This window comes from Protopterus annectens, chromosome 5.part1 (genome assembly GCF_019279795.1).
Source record: "Protopterus annectens isolate FY-2018-M chromosome 5.part1, PAN1.0, whole genome shotgun sequence".
NCBI classification, from domain to species: domain Eukaryota; kingdom Metazoa; phylum Chordata; order Ceratodontiformes; family Protopteridae; genus Protopterus; species Protopterus annectens.
The window spans coordinates 31,220,498-31,247,429 of record NC_056736.1 but is presented as its reverse complement, the minus strand read 5'-3'; positions in this window follow the sequence as shown (position 1 = coordinate 31,247,429).

The following is a 26,932-nucleotide window of genomic DNA, read 5'->3' as shown; positions in this document are numbered from 1 at the left end:
GCAATAGTCCACAACTAGTTATGGGTAATGCTGGATTTACCCACAGTTGTCTTTGTTTGTTCACTCAGGCTTTGCCCTCATGATCAAACTACATCAACCATGAGTAAATCCACATTATCTACACCCATTCATGGGTTATTGCTTAATTCAATCACTGATGTTAGTAAACTGGGTTGTCTAAGAATCATTATCATATCTATTTATCATATTCTTTTCATAAATATACTCATTTAAGTGAAGTTCAGGGACTACACTTACAGGGTCTGAGTAGGAATTCAGTTCATTTATTAATTAACAGAAATGGGACAGTTAGTGAATCAAAATCATTAAGCTCATTGCAGCAAGATACACTAAAAGGAATATCTGATTAAAATAAAAAAAATGTGATATGAAAACTGGTTTGTGTCATTTATTTATCAAAGGTATGACTTTTATCAATTCCATAGTTTTTAGTGAAGTAGGTGAAATTGTTTATGTGCTTTGTAAAAGTAACTGTTTTACTACTAAAAACTCTGTACTTTTCCGTTAAACCCCTATCACATCTTCGCGCTGCTGTGTTTCGGAGCTATTTTATCATTCATGCAGGACTGACAAATGTGATGTGAAAACAATCATTTTCATTAAGTAACGTTACCTTTTTTTTATTTCATTTGGCATGCAAGCAGTACTGCAGAGACTAATGTCTTGTGTGGTGCTGCATGATCGCAGTTTTTACAATGTGGAGAACAACTCCTTTAATTTGCATGTGAGGGCTGATTGAATAAACCAGGGACTGTAAGCTTTGGCAAGAACTTTTTTTATGGGTATTGTATTGCAATACAACTGTGAAGACTTTTTCAGAGCACCTCGCGTAACTGAAACATACAGCTGCAATGCGATGTGTTCTTTATAAAGTTTGCAGTTGTTGATTTGACAGCAGTACACAGTCCTGAGAATACATGGTAAACATCACCCGATCCAGGCATATCCAGTAAGTAGTATGAATCTTTTCACCTTCTCTCCTAATGGTTTTCCCCTACATTAACCTTCTTCTACAGTGAGACGGGATTCTCTCAAGTAGTATACTAAAAAGGTGACTAGGTTCTGGCTGGAACCATGTGTAAAAAAAAAAAAAAAAACTCACGCAACTGGTAGGGGTATAACGCTAGACTGCAGTTATTTCTGCAATGACCAAATGGTCCTGTACACCTAACATGACTATTTGTCAGTCAATTGTACAGAAGTTGTTGTCACCCACAAACTTGTAATATTTCCAAAGGAATCAACAACAAATAAGTGAAAATGGACCAGGATCCACCAACAGAAGCTCGTACACGAAGGAATAATAAAAATCTTTTAATCCACCAAAAAGGTTAAGCGCTTTCAACTAGATACACTAGTCTTCATCAGAACCAATAAAAACAGCACAAAACCTGGTATATATACCCATCAATTAAAAAGTTAATTAAAAAATGGCGCCAAAATTTTAAAGGTGTAGTTCAATGAAAACACTGACAAATCCTCCATATAATACATACACTGTAAAAACAAAACGTGACTTTGTTTACAAAGCAATGGAATAATACTTAAATAATAAACATTAAACATTACATATCATATTACATATGAAATGTGTAGTGTGTTAGTAAATAAACAATATATTGTTAATATATATGTACACTAGTAATAATACCCTTACTATTAAAGCTTCAACCATTGGATTGACCATCAGCTCAAGCATGTGTATGAGACTATCCCACACATCATGAAAGACTCTTGGAGTTTTTTGGGAAAATTAACACAGGACTATTGGCAAACCAGTCTCATCTTAGTTACCATAGATGTTGTGGACTTGTTTTCATGTATCCCTAGAACAGTAGGATTGGAATATTTTTCTAATAGTTTACGGAAATACTCAGGATTTAGTTGGGATAAGATTTCCTTGTTATGTGATATGATGGGACTGGTATTGGAACACAACTACATCACCTTTCAAGGGGAATATTTCAAACAAATAAAGGGAGTTGCTATGGGAGCTTCCTGTGCCCCGATTTTTGCAAATTTGGTGATGGTTGAGTGGGAGGAAGAGACTTTATTCAAAAGCAACTATTATGCTGACATAAAATTTTACGCCAGATATTTGGATGACATCTTTATTCTATGGCAGGCGTCAGTAGAGAGGCTGCAGGAATTTATGGATTTCCTCAACAATTCATCTGCATTTTTAAAGTTTACCCACAACACCAGTGATCTTAACATACCATATTTGGATGTTTTAGTTGGTTTGGACACCAGTGGCTTTACATCGAAGCTGTATCGTAAACCTACATTTTCTAATGATTACCTGTATTACACCAGTAATCACCCACCACACATCTTTAAAAATATAGTGAAGGGGCAATGTATCCGGGCAGTAAGAATGTCGTCAACAGTAAACACTATGAGATCTGAAATAGAGACCATTAAGAATTTATTTCTTAATCGCGGATACCCTTTTAAGAAGGAAGCAGTGAGATACCTAGCAAATTGTGCTTGGACCAGTTATATTGTGAGTGTTAAAAAAAAAAAAAACTATTATACAATGCCTTGTCATTAGTATTAAAAAAATATGCATGCTCATTGGTCAGTCTAGCCAGCATGCTCATTGTTAATTGAACATATACCAAAAGAAAAAAGTATGGCCACTGAAGTACCATATATAAGCCAGACATTTCTATTTGTATATGCTTCAGAGGTCAGAGAATAATACAAGAAAAATCAGGTATGTTCTGCAAAACTAAAGAAACAGAAACATACCTCAGTTTCCTTCTATTTCTGCATAGTCCCTTCTTAAATCCTGGCAGACTATCCTGCCTCTGAACTGCCTAGATTTTTTGCAGAATGTCCAGATTTTTGCCTCCTAGTTTTCTTCTTTTCCAGAAAATAGATGTATTTCTCCAGCAAGCCACTATGAATTAAATAATGAGACATATTTGAGGATTAGGCTTCATATCCTTCAGGAAAATGCATGCTAATACAAAACATCTCCTTCTAGCAACTTTCTAAGTTTATAAGAGCAATAAAATCTGTGCCTATTTTTGGACCTTTGTTTTCCATCCATTACATTGTGCACTTTGTCCAGGTTTCTTGCATTAATAATGCCAGGAACCAGAAAAAAAAAACAGCAATAAAGATTCTATTTTCTCTGTTGATTCTCTTGAACAGCACTGATGTAATGTGCAAGCATGGGAACTTAAGTACGATACACATGCACAGTACATCATAAAACATGAAAGAATGCAAAGCAAAGTGGAGGAAAACTACAGCAACATTATACAAAGACATTATCTAAGAAAGGTAAGCAATTTCTTTCTTAAATAATGTTATTGTAGAATAGCAATAGTCCACAACTAGTTGTGGGTAATGCTGGATTTACCCACAGTTGGCTTTGTTTGATTACTCAGGCTTTGCCCTCATGATCAAACTACATCAACCATGAGTAAATCCACATTATCTACACCCATTCATGGGTTATTGCTTAATTCAATCACTGATGTTAGTAACGTGGGTTGTCTAAGAATCATTATCATATCTATTTATCATATTCTTTTCATAAATATACTCATTTAAGTGAAGTTCAGGGACTACACTTACAGGGTCTGAGTAGGAATTCAGTTCATTTATTAATTAAAAGAAATGGGACAGTTAGTGAATCAAAATCATTAAGCTCATTGCAACAAGATACACTAAAAGGAATATCTGATTAAAATAAAAAAAAAAAATGTGATATGAAAACTGGTTTGTGTCATTTATTTATCAAAGGTATGACTTTTATCAATTCCATAGTTTTTAGTGAAGTAGGCGAAATTGTTTCTGTGCTTTGTGAAAGTAACTGTTTTACTACTAAAAACTCGGTACTTTTCCATTAAACCCCTATCACGTCTTCACGCTGCTGTGTTTCGGAGCTATTTTATCATTCATGCAGGACTGACAAATGTGATGTGAAAACAATCATTTTCATTAGGTAACGTTACCTTTTTTTTAAATTTCATTTGGCAGGCAGGCAGGCAGTACTGCAGAGACTAAATTCTTGTGTGGTGCTGCATGATCGCAGTTTTTACAATGTGGAGAACGACTCCTTTAATTTGCATGTGAGGGCTGACTGAATAAACCGGGGACTGTGAGCTTTGGCAAGAACTTTTTTTATAGGTATTGTATTGCAGTACAACTGTGAAGACTTTTTCAGAGCACCTCGCGTAACTGAAAACATACAGCTGCAATGGGGTGATCTTTATAAAGTTTGCAGTTGTTGATTTGACAGCAGTACACATTAATCCTGAGAATACATGGTAAACATCACCTGATCCAGGCATATCCAGTAAGTAGTTTGAATCTTTTCACCTTCTCTCCTAATGGTATTCCCCTACATTAACCTTCTTCTACAGTGAGATGGGATTCTCTCTTAAGTATTATACTAAAAAGGTAACTAGCTTCTGGCCGGAACCATGTGTAAAAAAAAAAAAAAAACCTCACGCAACTGGTAGGGGTTTAACACTGGACTGCAGTTATTTCTGCAATGACCAAATGGTCCTGTACACCTAACATGACAATAGACACTTGTCAGTCAATTGTACAGAAGTAGTTGTCACCCACAAACTTGTGTTTGGTACTGAAATAGCAGTGAAATACAGCAGCGTGAACTGGTAGGGGGTTAATGGAAAAGTACCAAAAACTCTACCAAGATCTTCTGATGTAATTAATGATACACCATTTTAGTTCATTTCCTTTCTACTAGTACCAACACTCCAATTTCCACTCTTACATAATATTTCACTTTTGCTTTACATTAAAAAGTAGTATTTTTACAGGTGCACAATTCAGTTTAACTTCACTGTGATAGGTGACAGATCAGTGAGTTTGTAACTTTTACAGAAGTGCATAGAACTCAAATTCTGTCAGTTATAATAAAGACTTGATTTCTAGTCTCTACATATAGATATGCTGAAGCAATTAATAATGCTTCAAGTTCAGGAGAATTTGAAGTACAGGAGTCCTGAAGAGTTGAATAATTCTATGGTTCAGGGACAAGTTAGAAATATGTCAGTACGATGAATTACTTGAATAGGATTGCAGCGACAATTCAGTTTCTTTCAAGAAATAATTCCAAAATAAGAACTTGGGGAAAAGAATTGCTGGTGCTTAAACAAGCATGAAACTTCTAAAGACTTGAACTTAAAACTGATGTAAAAAGTCAAATATTTCAATCTTTCAGTAGCACAGAGCCTCAAGCATTCCTCTTCAATGAGAAATAAATCTGAATGAGGTTTCATTAAAACGAATCAAACTTATTCTAGTCGGTGCTCTGCAAAATGGTCTGATGGTCGACCCCAAGATAAGACAAGAAAAATTACTCAGCAGGGAGTGCTGACACATTCAAGAATAAAAAATATGTTTCATGCACAGGATAGCAGGAAGGGGGAATTGCATGATTGCATTCCAGTATGTGAGATCTAAGATTCATTATCTTCCATGAAGTTTCTGCATGTCAGGGTGGCAGGAAATATTCTTGTAAAAGTTTTCTACAGGTCAGGTAGAAAGGCATGAACTTGAGTTTTAAGTAAAATAAGGTAAGCAGCGGTATATGTATGTGTATGTAAGGAGGGGCAGGGTCACTGTCAGGTATAGGTTTGCTGATTTGCTTGGGTTGTTATGATAATGGCTCTCAGAGCAGGTTGTAAGCAGAAATTGCAGCATATCCTGTCAAAACTATCATTTAGAATTAGATAAAGAATAGTAGACAGATGTCACATTGAAAGAATCCTTTTATATCCAAACCATGACCCAAAAGTAAGACAAGGTCACTGAATTTGAATCCAGGTAGCAGATGTCCTTTCAACTTGCATGCAATATTTAGGTTTGAACATTTTCTATAATTTTATGTTTAATAGTATTCAGAATGCAGTTAAGCAATGGAGAGACTGCAGTAAGATCAGTAATCCTGGGTTCTTTAAAATACTTCATACTGATGCCTGTAGCTTTATTTGGACAGATCCTTTATCAACAAAATGTAATGAAGCAGAACAAGCTTTGTATAAAAGACTGTAGGGGACAATGCTTTTAAGAAATAATCACATAAAATGAGAAAAAAAGTATGGCTCATGTATTCAGAATAATATTCAGCTTATAAGAATTAACTAATATCAGACTGAACCAAAGGTGATGCACATGCTTTTTGATATAAACATAGGGCTGTGTGTAGAGTAAAGCTGTATCTAGACCAAATGAAGTGGTCAGTGCAGAGGTATAGGAATGGTAAGGTGAAGGGGGTAGCTGTCCCAGGTGCAAACTGTGAGGTGGCATAGATGAGTTCATTTAGTGGCTTAGCATGTTAGTAATTCTCTCCTACATTTCATTGTCCCTATCATACTAAGATCAGCTTTTTTTTTTTTTTTTTTTGGTCTTGGGGGAACTGCCAGGCTTGGTACTTCCCAGCATGACACATTAATCAGGGACCTGCGAGTTCATTGCTAACATGTTGTTGCAGAGTTCTGTTAACATTACTAGTAACATACTACATTTACAAAATAGAAGTCACTGCTTTATTAACTTTAATGTTAAGAGCATGCAAAGCAAACCAAACTCAGTCAAATCGATTTTAGTTAATTTTTCTCAAAAAGACACTGTCTTTTTTTTGTTATCCAGAAAATGGGTGTTCAAGCCAGTTTTACAGTAAATATGGTTAAAGCCTGCCAAGGACAAAGATGACTCAACTCAGGTTTTAGCAGAAGATCAGGCACTGCAAGAGACAGTTTGTCGAGAGGATGAGTGAATGGCTTATAACATCTCATCCATGCTGGGGAAAGAAAGAGAGTGATCCTCGTCAGCCAAATCCTTCCATGTCAGTGGAGGCTTGCACACTTCCAAGGGCGATAAAACAGGAGATGATGGCACTGTGATCCCAAGTTAGAGACAGTAGATCTCATGGACAATGTATATGGGAGGAAGCATACATCAGAGGTGAGTGTAAGATGCATGTGCAGTAACACTGATATACATGTAATCTATCAAGGAGTAGTAGTAAGCCAGATCACAAATTCCCCTCATGGCTATCTACATGATGGCTGCACCACCAGATTGTTCTCAACTGGTGATGGTAACAAAATGGCAGTAGAAGCAACTTGATGGTTGACCCACATAAGGAGGACAAGAAAATGGTATAGAAAAAAAAATGGAAATTTTGATTTTCTCTCTCAGATTTATTAATGCAATCAATAATACACTGACAACAGTACTACCGCAGCTGCTACTGTTACTGCTACTACTAGTGCTGGTACTACTGCTACTACTACTATTGCTACTACTACTGCTGCTACTACTAACACTACTATTAGTGTACTGCAACTACTACTACTAACACTACCACTGCTAAAACTGCTACTACTAGTACTGCAGGTATTACTACGGCTATTACTACAGTGGCAGTTTACAAAAATACTAAACTCCAAAGGTATGTATCTATGGCCTCTTAAAAACCACCATTACTGACGAAGAGACATCATTTATCTGACTAACCATGAACTATTAAAGCTTATTGTATCCAGCAGCTGATTTCATCAAATAGATTCTAACATAAATTTAAAAAAGAGAGAGAGAGAGTAAAGGTTGAATTCAGAGAAGCGTTTGAAGTTACTACATGGTGGAGTTCAGTATAACAAATATAAGGTTCTTTGCATTTCATGTGTTTCATAAATTGAAACTTATGTAGTATGACCTTCTTGGGCTAAATAAGAGATTCTGTCAAGGAGGAATAAGGCCTGACGGAGGAATTCCTGGACTTATCAAAGCCTTGTAGAGCATTACATTTAAGTCTATGTGTGTAATTTAATGGACTGATGGGAATGTAAAAATAAGTTGAAAAGGTGAAACATCTAATGATAACTGATGTAGACTGCCCAGTGAACTGCACAATATCAATATTCACCTGATTTGACTAAGGAAACTTATTGCCCCTGGCTGACATGATCTTTTATGGATTTTTTTCAGCCATAATATGACACGATCATTGCCCAAAATTATTTCCTACCATGGAAGAGAATGCAGTATTACACTGAATATACATAACCAGGTGAAAGGGTCATCCACAATGCAAATGTGAAAATCCTCTGCAGCTGACAAAACTCCTAGTAAAATCTTCCCTAACCAAGACTTATCAGTGGGTCTCCTGGGATCTGAAACTGAACCCCTTAAATTTCCCCAACCTTTCAAGTCTCTGGAGACTAACCATTGTTTAGTAAAATCCAGAAAGTTAAAATATCTAGTTTACCATCTAATTACTGCTAGATGGATTCAAATTGTGCTGACATCTTCTTTTTCTACATCTTTGAAGTAAGACATGGAAAATAGTGGAATTGGGCAAATTCCTTTCTGAGACGGGTAGACTAAGACAGGATGTCTTACAAACACCGAAGGATGCAAAATAAGATGTCCTGGTGCTTAATGCCCATGAGTTGGATAATAGTTTCACTGCCAATCCTCCCCAAATAACCAAATTTCTAGTGGTACTGCTATGGCAAACTTCTGTGCATCTGGAGCCAGCTATCAACATTTGGAAGCCTGAAGACATGATGGGCTATCAGCAATATTGTTGAATTCACCAGGGATGTGCCTTACAGATAAAAGTAATGGCACCAAAAGCCAAAGTAATGGCACCAAAAGACTCAAAACTGATTAAGTCCACTTTAACTGCTGCCTGATTGTCCAAAAAGAATTTTACTTTACTATTATTGAAGTTTTCTTTCCAAACTAAGATAGCAACCCAAATAGACAAAATCTCAAGGAATGTTGTATCCTGCTTCCTATTTTCTGTCCAAGTAAAAGACCTGTCTACAGAAAACCACCACTAAATAGGTGTCGATACCTGATCCTGCTGCTGTATCTGTAAGCGATCATCAAGCATCAGATGTCACCCAGGGGCTCTGTTAGAGACTCACCCTATTGAATACTGATAGAAAAACCCTCCATAAAAGGAGGTCCTCCATAATTCTAGAAGTAACTGATGCCAGTGATGTTTCACATTTCATCCCTTTAATAAATGTGAAACTGACATGATGAAAACTTCTGCCTGGCAAGATTGCTCATTATGCAACTTTAAGGAGTCCATGATGTTGAATAGTTTCCTTGAGCCTGGCTTTTTTAACCTTCAAAAATGCTTCACTTAAAACCTTCAAGTGGTGCAACTTGATCTGAGGGAGCCTGAAAGCTGCAGAAGAAATGCAGATGCTTAAGCCTAAAAATGTAATAATATGGCATGGCTCCTCCACCTTATCAGGATCCATAGGGAAAGCCAAGTCTTCACATAAATTGATTATAATTGCTATGTCTTCTTTGGCTCCCTCTTCTCCTTCTCCCATTAAAAGAAAATCAACTTGATAATGAATGGCTAATTGTGTGGGAGCTCTACGCTGCCAAACCAGGTAAAACACAGGTGAACAGCATTTGTCTTATGTCTTCTTTTTCTAGCCAATGAGGAATACATTATAACAGGCATCAGCAGGGTAGGAGAACAACTAGGCTGGTTGAAGCCACTACTAAGTAACTAAGTAGGAATAAATTAGTAAACAGTATTATGTGTTCAACTAATTTCATGTATTTACGTGTATATATATATATATATATATATATATATATATATATATATATATATATATATATATATATATATATATATATATAGTATATCTACATATATGTATTTTAATGTAAGAAATTGAATGTGGTGTAATGTAATGTGTGAATTTATTGTGTGTATTTTCTCTTTTGTCTCCTCACTTTTTTTTCTGTGTTTTTCTTATGTTAATTATGCATTCCTTTGTCACACTGTATTTTATTTCTCTCCTATTTATGCTCTTTTTTTACAGGTCTAAATTCCCCAGGAGCTGCCCAGGCACAGACCTCCCAGATTAGGGAATGTTCACTTTCTGCCTGTCCAGGGACATCCATGCAGGGTGTGGGCAGTGGAACTGTTCTTGCAAGCACCCCAGAACATGGCAGCCTGGCAAGCCTTACTGAATGGGGGCTTTGGGACTTGGTTGACAGCATGCTCAAGTAGGTCATACATAGAAAGCTTTAGCCAATCAAGACCTGTCTTCAACAGATTGAAGACTTGCTGGCCCTGTTTGTGCCAGCCACAGAAGCATTACAAGCTTTTACCCCATCAACAGCTGGTAGCTCCACTGCAACTCCATGTGGCAGTGGAAATGTCTGAGGCCTTATTAGCACCAATCATCATCACCTCTTCTTCCCTTATCCTTTCTCCCACACCCTTTTACCTATTTCACACCCACACTACCATCATATAAAAAATCTTGAAAAGATAGGGATGGCTGTATTCCCATCAAAAACATACTGCCCCTCCTCTCCCACCACCCCCATCATGACCTTCTTGATGTGTTCCTGCCATGTTTCCATTTGTGGTGTCTCCCATTTTTCAGTCTTTCCTATTTCCCCCTTTACATTCTTTAAAGGAAATAACAGGTTGTCCACATAAAGATACCCATGTGTAAAACTTTTTAAACCCCTTTATTTTTTAAAAAATATTAAAGGTATTGGTTTCAATATCAGTTCATCTGTATCTGTTGATTCTAAGGTCATTAGAATGTGAGAGGGAGAGAGGACATAGTTAACAACTCATATCAGCAGACTTAGCTGGGAGTATGTTGGCAGGCCCATTTGAATATCCATCTTGGGTGTCCTTTAGAATTTTTCCTAGGAGATTGGCCATAAAAAAGAAAGAAGACAAAATCCACCATATTCTTAATTTATCTTTTCTAGTAGGTTCATCACTGATCGGCTACATTGATAAGATGGAAACCCAAGTGCATTCTACATCTTTAGATGAGGCAGCTCCGTTTACTAAAGAATTTTGAAACTCATGGCTTGGTAAGCTGGATGTCCAGCCAATCGCCAGCCTTCTCTAAGTTTAGACATGGGCTGGCCCCGTTTGGATTTTAAAATATTACATTGACAAGATAACAATGGGGTGATCTACTACCTGTACTGTTTGTAAAACTTTAATCACTTATTTATTTATTTATTTATTTAACATCTGTTTGCAGGGAAAGTCTGACCAGACTGATAGCCCATTTTCAGGGGAGGCCCAGGGAGAAAAGCTCCACATTGGTTACACAGTAAATAAGACAATACAATATAGACACAATGCAACAGAGCAATAGTAAATGCAATAGCAATACAATTATATACAATAGTACTTACATGATTACATGAATCTGAGATGTACATTTTGGGATTACAATAATGTCAGTAGAACTATTATGTGTTTCAATTTTAAACTGAAAGATGGGAAATAAGGGTAAAAAAACTGATTAATGTATAAAGAAGAGCTTTAGTGGAGAAGGGAGCTAGGAAGGAAGGAAATATGGGTGGGATAGAACAAAGAATATCTTGCTATGTAAACAAAGACTGCTGCCACTACACTCTCACCACTGCAAAAATTATGATTTTTTTTTTGTTTCTAATGCCAAAAATAATTTTGTATGACAAAATAAAATAATCTTTTGTGCAGTATCTGTAACAGAAAATATACTTCAAAGTGAGAAAACATTTTATAATATAAAAAGTAATTTGGGTTAGATTCCAAAAGAGTTGTCTCAGTGCAAGTCTGCTCTGATTCCAAAATACTTGCTATCATTGTAAATTACTTGCTTTGATGTAAGGCCTATCTATAAACAGGCTTGCTCAGGCAGCCAAATCCCAAAACACCTACTCTTAGCCTATTCTCAGTGTTGTGGTAACAACACTGAGAGCAAGTCTTTCGGAATTGGGCTCAATATGATATCCTTACTTTCAAATGCAAGGTATGAACTCAAGTTAAATACTGAATTAACACTTTTTATTTATTGAACCACTTGAGGACATTCAATATATGCATACACAGGTAAGCCAACTCATGACTCTGTCATTGTCCATGTTGGTGTGAATGACCTGAAACGTACCTCCCTGGACTACATGAAAAGAGACATGGAAGAGCTCTCCGATGTTGTAGCCCAGGCAGGTATGACCCTAGCCCTGAGTAGCATTCTGCCATCACCCAGAATGATACCGCAGTACAAGGACAAAATGATCGACTTCAACAATTGTCTAAGCTTCTGGTGTCATTCTAAGGGGATCCAGTATCTGTCTGTTTGGGATACATGGTCAACAGACCACGATGCTTTGCCAGAGATAGCCTGCACCTGTCACCCCTGGGATTCCGGATACTGGCTAAGGCTCTTGCTGCCCCTATAGTGCCTTTTTAGGCAGGGTTCAAATAACAAATTCACCACCATAACAGGAACAGGCAAGCAAAAACTGAGGGTAATGCTACTCAATGCTAGAAGTCTAAATATCAAAATGCACTCACTCAAGGCACTCCTTAAAATGGAGAACATCGATATCTGTGCAGTGACTGAGAGCTGGTTCAAGGCTCCAGAGAACACCCCTGCACTACCAGGCTATAACTCATACCACACATTTCGGTCATATAACCTGGGCCAAAACACCAAAAGCGGAGGTGTGTCCATATTCATTAAGGATATCCACACTTGCAGGCTAGTTGCTCAGCATAATGCACCCGAGGTTATCCAAGTGCAACTAACTCTGGGCAAAACTGCAATCCAAATTGTAGCTTGCTACAGATCCCCCACCATGCCCCATGATTCCCACTCCTCTTTTCTTGATGTACTGGAAAATATTAGGATTCAACCAAACACCCTAATAATGGGCGACTTCAACTACCCCACCATTAACTGGGAAAACTACTCGTGTACCAACTCCTTATCTCAATGCTTTCTAGAATTCATAAACTCCAATGCCCTAGATCAACTTATCCACACCCCCACCAGGGGCAACAATATCCTAGACCTAGTCAATACCAACATGAGTGATCGGTGTTCCACACCTGAAGTCAACTCCTCATTGGTCTGATCCGACCATAAACTTATCACCCTTGATATCCACTTTCCGCCCCCAACCCCCATTAAGGAAACCACAGTAAAAAATTTCTCCAAATCCAACTTCATGCTTCTTAAGACAGAAGTGGTGAACTTCATGACACCCATGCAGATGGACAGTACAGTTAGAACTGCTGAATCCTACACAAATGCACTCTATAAGCACTTACACGAGTGGATGGATTGTGCTATCACAAACAAAACCAAGACGCTATCCTCCAAAAAAAGGAAGCCAATCTGGTGGTCCCCTGCCATAAACAACTGTTCAACAGAAGGAAGAAACTGTTGCAAAAGAGACTAAAATCCCATGAGTGGAGGAGCTCCCTGATCAGCCTCAGTAAGAAGCTGAGATTCTTTATAAGATCCTCCAAAGCTAGCTACAAAAACAAAATCACCACTAAATCCAAGGACAACCACAAAGAATTCTATAGCTATGGCAAAAAGCAAAAGCACAGAAGTCAGTAATGCTGTATAAAAGCACAGAAGTCAGTAATGCTGTATAAAAGCACAAGAGTCAGTAATGCTGTATAAAAGCACAGAAGTCAGTAATGCTGTATAAAACAAGCAAGAAGTCTTCAAGTAATAAAAACAAACCACAGGTTTAATAAATCGGTAAGCACTTTCGCAGTAGATCTTCTTCAGACCAAGTACAAACTAAAAGGGTTCACACTATATATACACATATTATCAAGACTTCATCCGATCAAGAACTGTTCAAGGTAATTAAGAAATTAGCATGTAGCAGGCACTTAACTAAATCATTCATTTAAAACAAATGAATGCTCATTCATTCAGATAGCAAAGCAGGCAAATAGGCAATGCTGAAAGACGCATACAAAAATAGCTGAACTAAAACCTATCTAATGACAAGAAACAAAAATAAAAATAAAAAAATAAAATATATATATATATATATATATATAGTAAATGATGTGCTACATCATATTCTACATTATAAATAAATGATTACATAATGCTATGCTCTTGAATGAACTACAGCGGACAATATAATGTAGAATATGATGCAGCACATAATTTACCATATATATATATATATATATATTTTTTTTTTTTTTTTGTTTTTGTTTCTTGTCATTAGATAGGTTTTAGTTCAGCTATTTTTGTATGCGTCTTTCAGTATTGCCTATTTGCCTGCTTTGCTATCTGAATGAATGAGCATTCATTTGTTTTAGATGAATGATTTAGTTAAGTGCCTGCTACATGCTAATTTCTTAATTACCTTGAACAGTTCTTGATCGGATGAAGTCTTGATAATATGTGTATATATAGTGTGAACCCTTTTAGTTTGTACTTGGTCTGAAGAAGCTCTACTGCGAAAGTGCTTACCGATTTATTAAACCTGTGGATTGTTTTTATTACTTGAAGACTTCTTGCTTGGTTTTTGGATTCCTTGCCATGATGACAGATGAATGATTTCATACAGCATTACTGACTTCTGTGCTTTTATACAGCATTACTGACTCTTGTGCTTTTGCTTTTTGCCTGGATTCTGTCTGGTTCTTTCCGTTGCTTGTGTATATATTTTATTTTTGCCAGTTATTCTTTAGCAATGGAAGATTTACCTCGTGGGCTGCTGGTTATAGTTATTACACTACTTTTTATAGCTATGTCAAGAATCTAGATGGCAACACCCAGATCTGCTCTGAGTTACAGCACAAAGGCACAAAAATTACAGAACCAACTGATATTGCCAACATCCTGGCAGATAGGTTCAATGCTAACTTTACCCCCTAAAAGGCCCATATCTATACAGGAAGAATGTAGAGTCCCTGTAATCACATCTATGCAGGTAAAAGCTGCACTCTCTAAAGCCAAAAACACAGCATCCATGGGACTGGACAACATCCCAGGCTGCATTTTACAAGAACTTCAGAACAAACTGACTCCTCACTTAAGCACCATGTTCAATAATAGCCTTGTATCAGGCTTTGTGCCCATTGAATGGCACACAGCATCAGTTATCTCACTCCACAAAGGGGGAGCCACCTCTGATCCTGGGAACTATCGACCTATTAGCCTGACAAGCCTGGTCTGCAAGGCCATGAAACGTATCATCATGGAACTCATAAACAAAGACATTGGTAACCTCCAAACTCTGGATCCCACCCAGTTCGGGTTTGTGAAAGGCAGATCATGCCTCCTGAACCTGAGCAACTTCTTTGAGGCAGTCACCAAAGCCGTGGATGAGGGTAAGGTGGTTCACACAGCCTATCTTGACCTCGCCAAGGCTTTTGACACCATCCCCATTTCTGGAATTATAGCTAAACTCACTAAACTAGGTATAAATCCCTACATCACAAGATGGGTTGCCAACTGGCTCACTGACAGAACCCACACTGTAAAAGTTGCAGACTCCAAATATGACCTCAAAGCAGTGACAAGGGGAGTACCACAGGGTTCTGTCCTGGAACCTCTCCTGTTTGGTATCTACTTCTCTGAAGTACAGGCTAACACAGAAGGCCTCTGGCTAACAAAGTTCACAGATGACTGCAAACAAGGAGCCATAGTCAAGTCACCAAATGATGTGGACATCCTACAGAAGGGCCTCACTGAGACAGATGCCTGGTGTCAGAGTAATGGCCTCAAACTCAATGCCAAAAAGTGCAGTGTCATCCCTTTTGGTAAAAACTCTGTACCCATGAACTACCACATAGGCAGCAATCTACTTAACACCGAATGCGTGATAAGAGACCTTGGGACCCAGGTGGACAGTAGTCTCTCCTTTGATAGTCACATTGCCACAGTAGTCAGGAAGTCCTTCTATGTGGCACACCTCATCATAAAAGGGTTCTCATCCAGGAAAAAAGAAGTCATTGTTTCCCTCTACTCGACACTCATTAGACCCATTGTAGAGTACAATGCCCCTTTTGGAATGTACCTATAAGACATCTGCAGCAGCTGGAAAGGCCACAGAAGTACCTCACAAAGAGGATTACTGGCCTCAAACAAATGCCCTACACTGACCACCTCAAAAAACTCCAGCTTTACTCCATAGCATATTGCCTACTCCGAGGTGATCTCTGCCTAACATATAAAGCTATGTCAAACCCAGAGCTGATGAACATGCTACACCTAAAGAAATCCCAATCCCTCTGAGCTACACGCTCTAGGGACCTAAATCTTGTCACCACAATAAACAGGACAAGCTGGAGGGATAGATTCCTGTTTCAGAGACTTCCTATACTCTGGAACAAGCTACCCATCTATGTTAAGCAAAGTTCTTCATTAGCACTCTTCAAGAAAAATCTTGATGAGTGGATGGGAAATAGGAAATACACCCCGGGGATCACTTTTGTGTCTCTGCTCGACAGTGGCACAGGAAAATAACTTTCTTGAGTGGCGTAAGCTATGCTATCTTGCTGGCTAGGCTTATGTAGGCCCTTGGGCCGATAGCCTAGCACCTACCTATGAACCTATGAACCTATTAGAATTTATTGTATAAAACAGTTAAACATTTAGTCAATATTTATATTATGCCCTAAAACATCATTGAACACTAGCTAGTGAGTACTCAGGTATGACTTTTACAAACAATAATAGGAGTAACTGTTCTTAAATAAGAAAGATAATTATTTAAAGATGAGAAGGAATGTCAGTTGAACAGTGATAGGAGACCATGTGCCTCATAGTATAGTCCACAAATACCACTACATGCATTAATTATACTCAATGTGTTTTTGCAAGAAAGGAAACACTAACCTACATAGTTCTGGATTAGACTTCACATCTTTCTCTCCGCAGCCACATGCCATATACAAGTCTGCTGTATGGGGTTCCTTTCTATTGCTGCTGATGGATTATCACTAGTTGTAGTAGGACTGGAACTGGGAGCTGCAGTGACAGCATGGGTCACTTCTCCACCAGACTGGACATGATCATGTTGTATAGAGTGAAACATACAGCAAACATCTTGCATGCAGTAAGTAACTGGGTCGTGTCCAAAGACCACCTCAATGACAATGCAGGTCTGGGACAGGGATGTATTAAAATTATCTTCAGCAGCTCCACTTAGATTTGTCACTGCCATCATGAGCTATGGCTTCAGTGGATATTCAGCACCACCTAAAAGCAAAAAAAAAAAAAAAAGAGAAAGAGAGAGATAGAGAGAAAGGTGTGTGTGTGTGTGTGTGTGTGTGTGTGTGTGTGTGTGTGTGTGTGTTTGGGGAAGGCAAAACAAAGTAGTTTAATAGTTTAATATTCAGCAATATATTTTACAAGGAATGACAACTTAAATAAATTTGAAAAAACAGAAAAGATTTTTACTTTTACCAAGATGACCACTGGGCATCCTATGGTGTCGAAGGAACTGACAGCATAAGCTAGGATGCCAAATATGTGAATCATATGTACTCTTAATATGCTGAACAGAGGTGTTGATGCATCCCCATGCATCATACGCTACCTGACAATCGATGGAATCAGAGCACTTCCTGTTGTGGTACTGTTTCGTGTGTGGACCAGAAGAGGCCATAATTGCAACATGAGTGCAATCTGTCACACCGAGTACTTCAGGGAAATGTGCCACTCCATAAAAGACAAGCATAGTCCTGACTCAGTCCTGAAGTGACTCCGTGAATCAGATATACTGATACACACATGCCAAGACCACATCCAAGAATTGCTGCAGTATGCTCATGGCAGAAGCCTTTGAGATCGCCATTGCATCCCCAGTCTGTATCTGGAAGATCCCCATGACAAGTATAGTGAAGACTAAGCATGCATTAGTATCCACAAGGATAGGAAGGCCATGCATTCCTCATGTACCCCTATGGGGGTCATACGTGCTCACTAAGACTCTTATAGTATAAAGAAAATACAAAAGTCACAAGCAATGAGTTCCACCAATGTTCAGTTGGCCAGGTTTGCTCAGCTGTAGAAACTTGTGGCCAAAGAGATTAATCTATTTTATGATGTTAAACTCTTGGAGAAGTACTTGAGTTTAAACATTACATCAAGAGGTCTCAGAGTGGACTGTTCACCAGCAGGTGAATTCCTGGAGGAACAACAGGGCTTATTGGAGGAGTGGTGAGAAGTGTCTTTACAGTGTACCTTGGGCTTATTACAAGTATTGGTTAAAAGGAACTTACGTTCATTAGAGCGGGTTCAGCAGGAAATTACAAGTCTTAAAAGTTCTTTGAAACAGGAGATTTCCGAATCCATTTTTTTTTCACCAGATTTGGTGGATTTGGTGAAATTAGACAGAGACTGGGGAAAATGGAATCAGAGACTATCAATAGAAAAAAGAAGAAATTTCCAGACATATAAATGATTTTTCCAGCGGTAATGTTTACCAGGTACAACATAAACCTCGTCAGGGGAGATCTCAATTTAGACTGAATGGTTCTCGGTCAGCCTGTTGAGATTCATCATGTTTATCAGGGGAGACGTCTTCTAAAAAAGGTGTCTCTTTTGAGATACTCCCAAATGAGGAACCAGGTACACAGGGGAGCCAATTGGAGCAGCCGAAGGGTTTTCAGCACAACAACTTGAATCAAGGCAGCAAATACAAGCAGAAGGGAAGAAGCCAGCAACCAACTTTGTTGGGCGGCCATTTTCAACACCAGAGAATATTGAAAGCAGTAAGACTGATGCTTTAAAAATTATTAGTTTGTCTAATTTTCATCTTTCAGACATTATTACAGGGGTTTTGTTGAAGGGGGCTAAGACCCTGGGAACTATTGTCCCATTAGCCTGAGTCTGATATGCAAAGCTATGAAATGCATCATCATCATGGACCTAATAAACAATGATATAGGGAATCTCCAAACTCTGGATCCCATACAGTTTGGTTTTTTGAAGGGTAGATCATGCCTGCTCAACTTGATCACCTTTGTTGAGTCAGTCACCAGAGCTGTGGATGAAGGTAAGGTGGTTCATACTGCCTACCTTGATCTGACCAAGGCCTTTGATACCATTCCCCACTCAGGAATCACAGAAAAATTCACTAAGCTTGGCATCAACCCCTATATCACTAGGTGGGTTGCAAACTGGCTCACAGATAGAACCCACAGTGTGAAAGTAGCTGACTCTAAGTCAGACTGCTGATTAGTCACAAGTGGAGTCCCACAGGGATTGGTCCTGGTTCCTCTCTTGTTTGGTATCTACTTCTCTGAAATCCAGGCCAACACGAAGGGACTCTGGCTGACAAACTTTGCAGATGATTGCAAGTTGGGAGCTATTGTTAACTCCCCAAGTGATGTTAACATCCTACAAATTGCCTCACTGTGACCAACAACTGGTGTCAGAACCATGGCCTTAAGCACAAGGCCAAAAAATGTGTCGTCGTCCCCTTTGGGAAAAACCTGGTTCCCATGAATTACCACATTGATGGTAGACAACTGAACACAGAAGGCATTATAAGAGATCTGGGAACACAGGTTGACAGCAACCTCTCTTTTGATCATCACATTGCCACTGTGGTCAGAAAGTCCTTCTATGTGGCACATCTCATTACTAAGGGTTTTGCATCCAGGAAGAAAGAGGTCATTGTCTTCCCCTCATTAGGCCAATCATCGAGTACAAAGCCCCATTTGGCATGTACCTCACTAAACACCTGCAACAACTGGAGGAGCTGCAAAAGTACCTCACAAAGAGGATCTTAGGCCTTAAACACTATATGGACAGATTAAAAAAACTCCAACTATTCCCTGTCTCATATCGCCTACTTAGAGGCGATCCCTGCTTGACTTACAAAGCCATGTCTGACCCAGGTCTGTTAGAAATGCTACATCTAAAGAAATCCCAATCCCTCCACACCACATGCTCCAGAGACCTCAACCTCATTACCACAATTAACAGAACATGCTGGAGGGACAGGATCATAACCCAGAGACTGCCCATGCTATGGAACAGACTTTCCACACATGTAAATCACATGTAAAGCAGAGCACCTCACTGACTCTCTTGAAGAGAAATCTTGATGAGTGGATGGGTAACAGAAAATTCACCCCGGAGATAACTCCAGTGGCTCTACTCAACAGAATCACTGGGAAATAAGGTCGGGTGGCACTATGCCAAGACAATCCTATGGCTAGGCTTGTAAAGGTCCCAGGTCCATTAGCCTAGTACACACCTAAGAACATATGAACCTATTTGTCCCAACCAAATGTCTGTCTTTGGCTAATGTGCCCATAAAGGCAAGTACATTTTGCCATAAATTACATTTGAAAGTATTTTTTTCCAGGAAAGAAGTCAAGAAAGTGGACAGTGATGTTGTTTCTGAATAGTTTGGCTTAGAAGATTCTCTTCTTAACATGGCTGTGCATGATTATGATGATGTTTATGGGGATGTGGATGCGTTAGACAACAGTTTGTAGATGTTTTTGAAAATAAGACTGCTTTTATGACAGATTATGAACAATTAGATATTCTCAGGTTGTCATGTGTGGAACATTCTTTTTATCCCCCCAAATTATCTGCAGTTGTCACCATGTTTGAGAATTATGGTTGAATAACATTGAAAAATAATTTAAGAAATTCAGATGCAATTTAATTTAACTAAAGATGAATGGTGTGAATTAAAAAAATACATAGTAATGTAGGGGAATACATCTTCAGAGAGACAGACAATGGGGGTAATTGGGTGATCATGGACAAAATGGGATATTATGACATGGTCTTTGAATTGTTAAATGATGGTGAAAACTATGTAAAATTATCCTATAATCCCATGTCTTGATTTAAAAATGAGTTGTTGGAATTGTTAGAGAAGGGGGAGAGATTAGGATTTTTATCAGCACAAAATGTTAAGAAATTGTTCATTGTTAAGGCCCGTGACTCCTTATTTTATGCCATCCCAAAAGTTCAAAAAATTTTGAGAAAGCCACCGGGGAGGCCCATATGCATTGTCATATTTGGAGAATGTGGGGGTTTGTTGAATTCTTTGTTAAAAAAGCATTTGAATTCAGTATCAGCACACATTAAAAACACACAGGAACTTTGTTACATTGTTCAGAATGTGAAATGGCAACAGGGTTACTTTTGGGCATCTATGGATATATCTTCTTTGTACGCAAATATTGTCTCTGGAAGGGGTCTTGAGGCAATAGCTGGTTATTTGGGTGAAGGGCCACCTAGTTCATTTGTTCTAGAATTACTTGAATTTTGTCTGTCATGCACTTATTTTACCTTTGATAAGGAATATTACCTGCAGGTCAGAGGTACAGTCATGGGGGCACCGTTTGCTCCTTCTTACGCTATTTTGTATATGGGAGATTTTGAAAAACGTTTCATCTATGGTCAGAAATCTTACATGAAAAATGTTATTATTTATAAATGTTACATAGATGATTTATTTATCATTTGTAAGGAACCCATGGCTGAGTTTAATAAGTGCGTAGATCAGTTAAACTTGAATGCACATGGTTTGAAATTTAGTTGTCACATGGCTCAAAGGAGTACTGATTTTTTGGATGTTCAATTTTTTTGTGGATAAACCTGCCTATGTCCAATATATTCCACATAGAAAGGATACAGCAGTTAATTTTTTGTATGCATCTAGTATGCACCCCCCCATCTCATTAATGCATTACCCTATGGGGAATTTAGGAGAATCTGGCTGAATACTTCCGAAGTGGGGTCTAAGGATAGATTTTTGGTTGAAGTAGAAGGGTTATTCAAAAGAAATTTTGGCAAAGGCAAAAAGAAATTGCTTGATGGGATTGCTCAAGTTGATCGGAGTGATGGGGATGCAGTGATTCATCACAAAGCCGAACATGAGCTAATAGGAGACACTAGTAACAAATTGTTTTATGTTACAAGGTTTAGTCCTTTTTCTAATTAATTGAGGAAAGTGGTATCTAACTTGTGGCCAATTATTATTGCAGATGATAATTTGAGAAGATTATTCCCGGACCATGTTACTTTTTCTTTTAGCTGTTTTTCTAATTTGAAGGAATTGTTGAATCTCCCCAGTGTGGATCAAACAGCATGTAGCAGACCCATGGGTTCTTTTCCTTGTGAAAAATGCAGTGTATGTGGCAGAATCAGGAATTTATCTAACACAATGATTAATGGTTTAACATTTCAATCATATGGGAGAATTAATTGCCAGTCTTGTGGTGTTGTGTACATTTTGGGATGTGGGTATGACAGGGTGCAATGGTATATCGGACAGACCAAAAGGAAAGTTAGGGTAAGAATTTGGGAACATCTACCAAACATTATGAGGGATAGTACTCATAGCCCTGTGGCTGATCATTTCACCAAGATACATTCAGGGAGTGGTGACTCTTTATTTTTCAGTGTATTGGCCCAACCTGTTGCTGGTGTTAGTACGGATTTTGCTAGTAAACTGAACCTATTGGAAACCACATTTATTTTTAATTACAACGCACTTGTTCCCAAAGGTTTAAATCAAGAAGTCATTTTGAATTTTTAACAGCATAAATGGATGTTATTTTCAGACAATTTATTTAAAATGAAGTAATGTTAGTTTTTATTTGTGTCATTTATTATTATTAAATGTATACAATGTTTTTTATGGATAGGGATGTATATTTATTAAAATGGGGCAATGGTCACCTTAAATATGGGATTTGGAATGTAATGGATTCATTGAATTGATTTATTGAATGATTATTTGGATTATTTAATGTGTAAATTCTTTGCATTGAGTATGCCTTGAATTCGATAAGCCGAGGTACCAGGATGGATTAAACTGGCAGCAAGTGACAGCATCTTTACAGATCATAAAGTAGATGCAATAAGCAAGATGCCTCTTTATATAATATATGTGTGGACAGTACGAAGTATAGGGAAGATGTAACAATGAATCACAAATAGCCGAAAGAATGCTTCATTAGTACATGGTGTTTTCCATTATTCCTCATTTGACTCTAATTATGACTTCTTTGCTTAGTTTTATTCATGGCAATTTGCATAAATGGCATATATGAATTGTGGCTTGTCTGTGTTCATTGGTGGTGAGTGCAGATAGCCTTAACACATTTGCATTTTGACTATGACTACAAAAAAAAAAAATCATAGAAGGGGATGTCATTCTTCTTGATTTGAGGATAGCTAGGGATGCAAGTGTTAATTAGTATGACTAGAAAAGACTGCTCATTCCATGAATAGAAGTCAATTTTCCATTTGTATAAACAGGCAATTGTAGGTCCTAGGGTCCGCTAAAAAGATGAAACAACATATTTTGTTAACAGTTGCGTAATGTAATGTGGTATTTGCAGATCAGCTTAAAGAGAAAATGGGCAGGGCATATTCTAGGTAAGAGTATTTTTTGCCTCATGGAGCAGTAAAATCATGCTCATCAGAAACATAGGACCCAGCTGCATAAATGTATTTTACTTCAGTATAGAACCTTCTGTAACAATTTTTCATAGACAAATGGCAATTTCTGTGAAGTACAAGCAAGCATAGCATGTAGCAGTGGTATAGTATCAAGCCAGTCCTACAGCTGGCATTGTTGTGTAGCATAACAGTGCTACAGAGTTAGCAAATACCAGATACATTTCTAATCAGCTGAACCCCTTCTGTGCTGTGATCTGCTTTTAGGTCTCACCAGGATTCATAGGACCATTGGAGCAGTTGGCAAGCAATCACATTGACTATAAGGTGCCTAGCCATATGCAACTTTAAGGTGACAAATTTAAAAGTTTTCCTTTTCTGTCACTCACTACTACTCACTTCCCACATCATGAAGGACTGTACATAAAACTCTGGGTTTAAATTTATGCCTGCTCATTCAGTCCTCAAGATTTAACTTAAAGGCAGTTAAAGTAGGTCTTTGTTTGACCAGTAGTAGTGACTTATTCCTCAGGCTTGGAATACATTAAATTAGGAACCTACAAATAGATCTAAATCTAAATGGATTGGATATTTCATGACTTAAAAGGCAAAGCACAGGTAATCACCTCAGAACAGCCTGTAGGATATGGAGTATAAGGGCAGATGTCTAATCTATCAGTATAGTTGAAGAATGTAAGACTTTTCATTTTCTTACTAAGGTATCTTTGGGGCCTTTCTTGCTGACCAATGAGCTTCGATTTATATGTACCAAAAAGGTCACTGTATTCAGTAATGGGCTTGAAAAGGGAAGGGTGCAGAGGCAGGATGACTTCTGTGGGTCATGATGGGATTTCTTTGAAATTAACTGTGTCAAGTAGAATGATTTCCTGACTATGGTGGAAACATAATAATTTTGCATATAACTATGCAGGACTCTTATGACCATATCTGTCTGAAGCTGAGTACCATTTACATGGGTGCCAGAACCATAGAGCCAGGGGAAGGGGGAGCCCCCGCCCCAATTTTACAGCTGCAAGACCTGTCGGGAAAAATTAATGAAGTGGAGTTTTCACGCTAACATGGATTTGCACATGGAAGTTAAACTAACTAAACTAGCTGTTCTTATTCTCTTATTGCTCTGTGTTACAGGAGTTTTGCTGCTGCTGTTCTGTTGGTGCTGCCAGAGTCATGCCGGTAAGGATGCGATTTACCTGCAAGGCTTACAACTAAGACATGAAAATGTGCCAATTGATTTTATCAATTATTTGCAGGAGTTATGCTGCTCCTGTGTGTGTGTGTGTGTGTGTGTGTGTGTGTGTGTGTGTGTGTGTGTGTGTGTGTGTGTGTGTGTGTGTGTGTATGTGTGTGTATGTGTAAAATGCCCCAGTTAGGTATACCTGGTGGTTAGTGTTAGGCTCAAACAAGAGCCTGAATTCTCCACCCATATCACCACTTGTGATTCAGGGAGTTGAGTCCGTAGCTCTCAACTGTTCAAATTTTCACAGAATATTTGGCTCATACCTTTGGTCTGTTCTTCTTAAAATGTGTGGTTTCCTGGCAAATCAGTGAGAACTGAATTTACTAAAGAATGGTAGCTCTTTAAGTTTCAGTCTTCCTATCTTTCAGGAAACACATAACACATAACACTTTATTTTAGCAACTTTCTAAGATTATACAAGCAATATTTAAAATGTGTCCCTGGTTTTGGGCCTTTGCCACCCCCACAAATAATTTTTGGCTTTTTCCAGATTTCTTGTGCTGCAAAGTTGAGAGATTTAGTTGAGTGTCAAATGGATTTTACAAGGAGCTGAGCGCTTCAGAGGAAGAGACGTTTAGTGCTACTTATGCTAAGTCATTTGTATTCTTAGTTGCACAAAAGGTAGTATACTTGCTTTTGATGCAGAAAGCTATGGGTTCTACTCCCTCAATATGCAGCTGGATCACTGATACTGTACTATGTTGTACTTTAAAGGGAGTGGATGCTGCAGTCCTATGAATGTCCTCATTTGGAGGAGTTACCTAGTAACTATGTTTCTGTTATCAATTTGCCATCCATTCCCCATTGCAAAATTACTAGCTTATCATTTTTTTAATGTAACATAGACAATTTATTCTTCAAGGGCAACAATCAATTTATTTGTAGATGAAACAATGAAATATAAAATTGTTTGCTAGCAGCAACCGCTTCATTAGTTACAGATCCCTTTAATATGGAATTATTTAGATGACTTACTTCTGCAGAGATTTTGCATATTTACTGATATTGGTGGATTGTAATGACAGAGGTTTGAGTGGCCTTTTATGGTTGAAATTTTCTGAAATGAGTAGTTTTCTCATTACTGGTTCATACATTTTGTTTCATTGCTTACTAGAAGACTGTTCCAAACTACAAATTTAAAACACATTCTAACAAGTGGTGCTGTATTATACAAGGAATATAATTTAATACAATCAGGAAGGTGAATCAATAAATGCATACATGTATGCTTGCTCACAGGATGCAGGAGATCAAAATAGGGGAAGAGACCAGTCCCCGATGGAGTCCCCCAGGGTTCAGTGCTGAGACTTTTTCTGTTTGGCATATACATCTCAAAAGTAAAAGGAAATATCAAAGGGCTTTGGCCGACTAAGTTTGAGATGACTGCAAGCTAGGAGCAGTTATTGAATTCCCAAATGACTTAACCATCATGCAGGAAGGTTTGTCCCAAACAATAACTCGTGCCAGAATCATGAATTGAAACTAAACTTCAAGAAATACATTATCATATCCTTTGGGAAGTCATCTATTCCAGGGAACTGCCAAATTGACAATTCCCCCTGAGAACTGACCCAGTTGTTTTGCATTTGGGAACTTTTGTGTACAGTGACCTATCTTTTGACCAATATGTGCCCAGAGTCATAAGAAAGTCTTTCTATATTGCACAGTTTATAAACAAATTGACTGAGATTAGCTCCAGAGATGTTATTGCCCCCTTTACAAAGCCCTCATTAGGTCAATCATTTTGTATAATGCTCACATTTGCATGCATCTGTCCAGGCCCATGCAACAATTAGAATACCCACAGAGATACCTTACTAAAAGGATACAAGTCCTAAACAATAGGTCTTGCATGGACCACCTCAAAGATTTATCTCTATAATCAGTATCCTACAGAGTGCTTAGAGGTGACATGCCTGGCATACAAGGCATCCTCCAACCTAATACCTAAGACCTACTGAACATCAAGTCAAATGGCATCAGAAATACTCAGTCCAGGTATCTAAACTGAATGTTGTGGAGAGATGGATATATATCACAGAGGCTACCACTGTTCCAGAACAGACTATCCATTCAAGTAAAACGAAGCTTATCCCTGTCCATATTCAAATGCAACTTGGATCTAAGGATGGGTAATAGAAAATGTACTCCAGGATTGCCCCTCATGCCACTAATGGATAGAGGCAGTTCCTAAATGCTGCATCCCTTACCTCAAATTATCTATGCTATGATCACATTTATTCTCACTAGGGCTAATATACAATTAACATGCATGGGATAGATAATACCAACCAGGAAATGTTAATTCAAACACCAAAAGAGAAACCGGCTAAGTTTACAATGTCCTCCAAGTGATCCTATGTTGTGGTAGTAAATTGTTTTAAAAATTGCCCTTTTTAGATCACTAAGTGCCCCTCTTACCCTCCCCCCCCCCAGTCTTGAA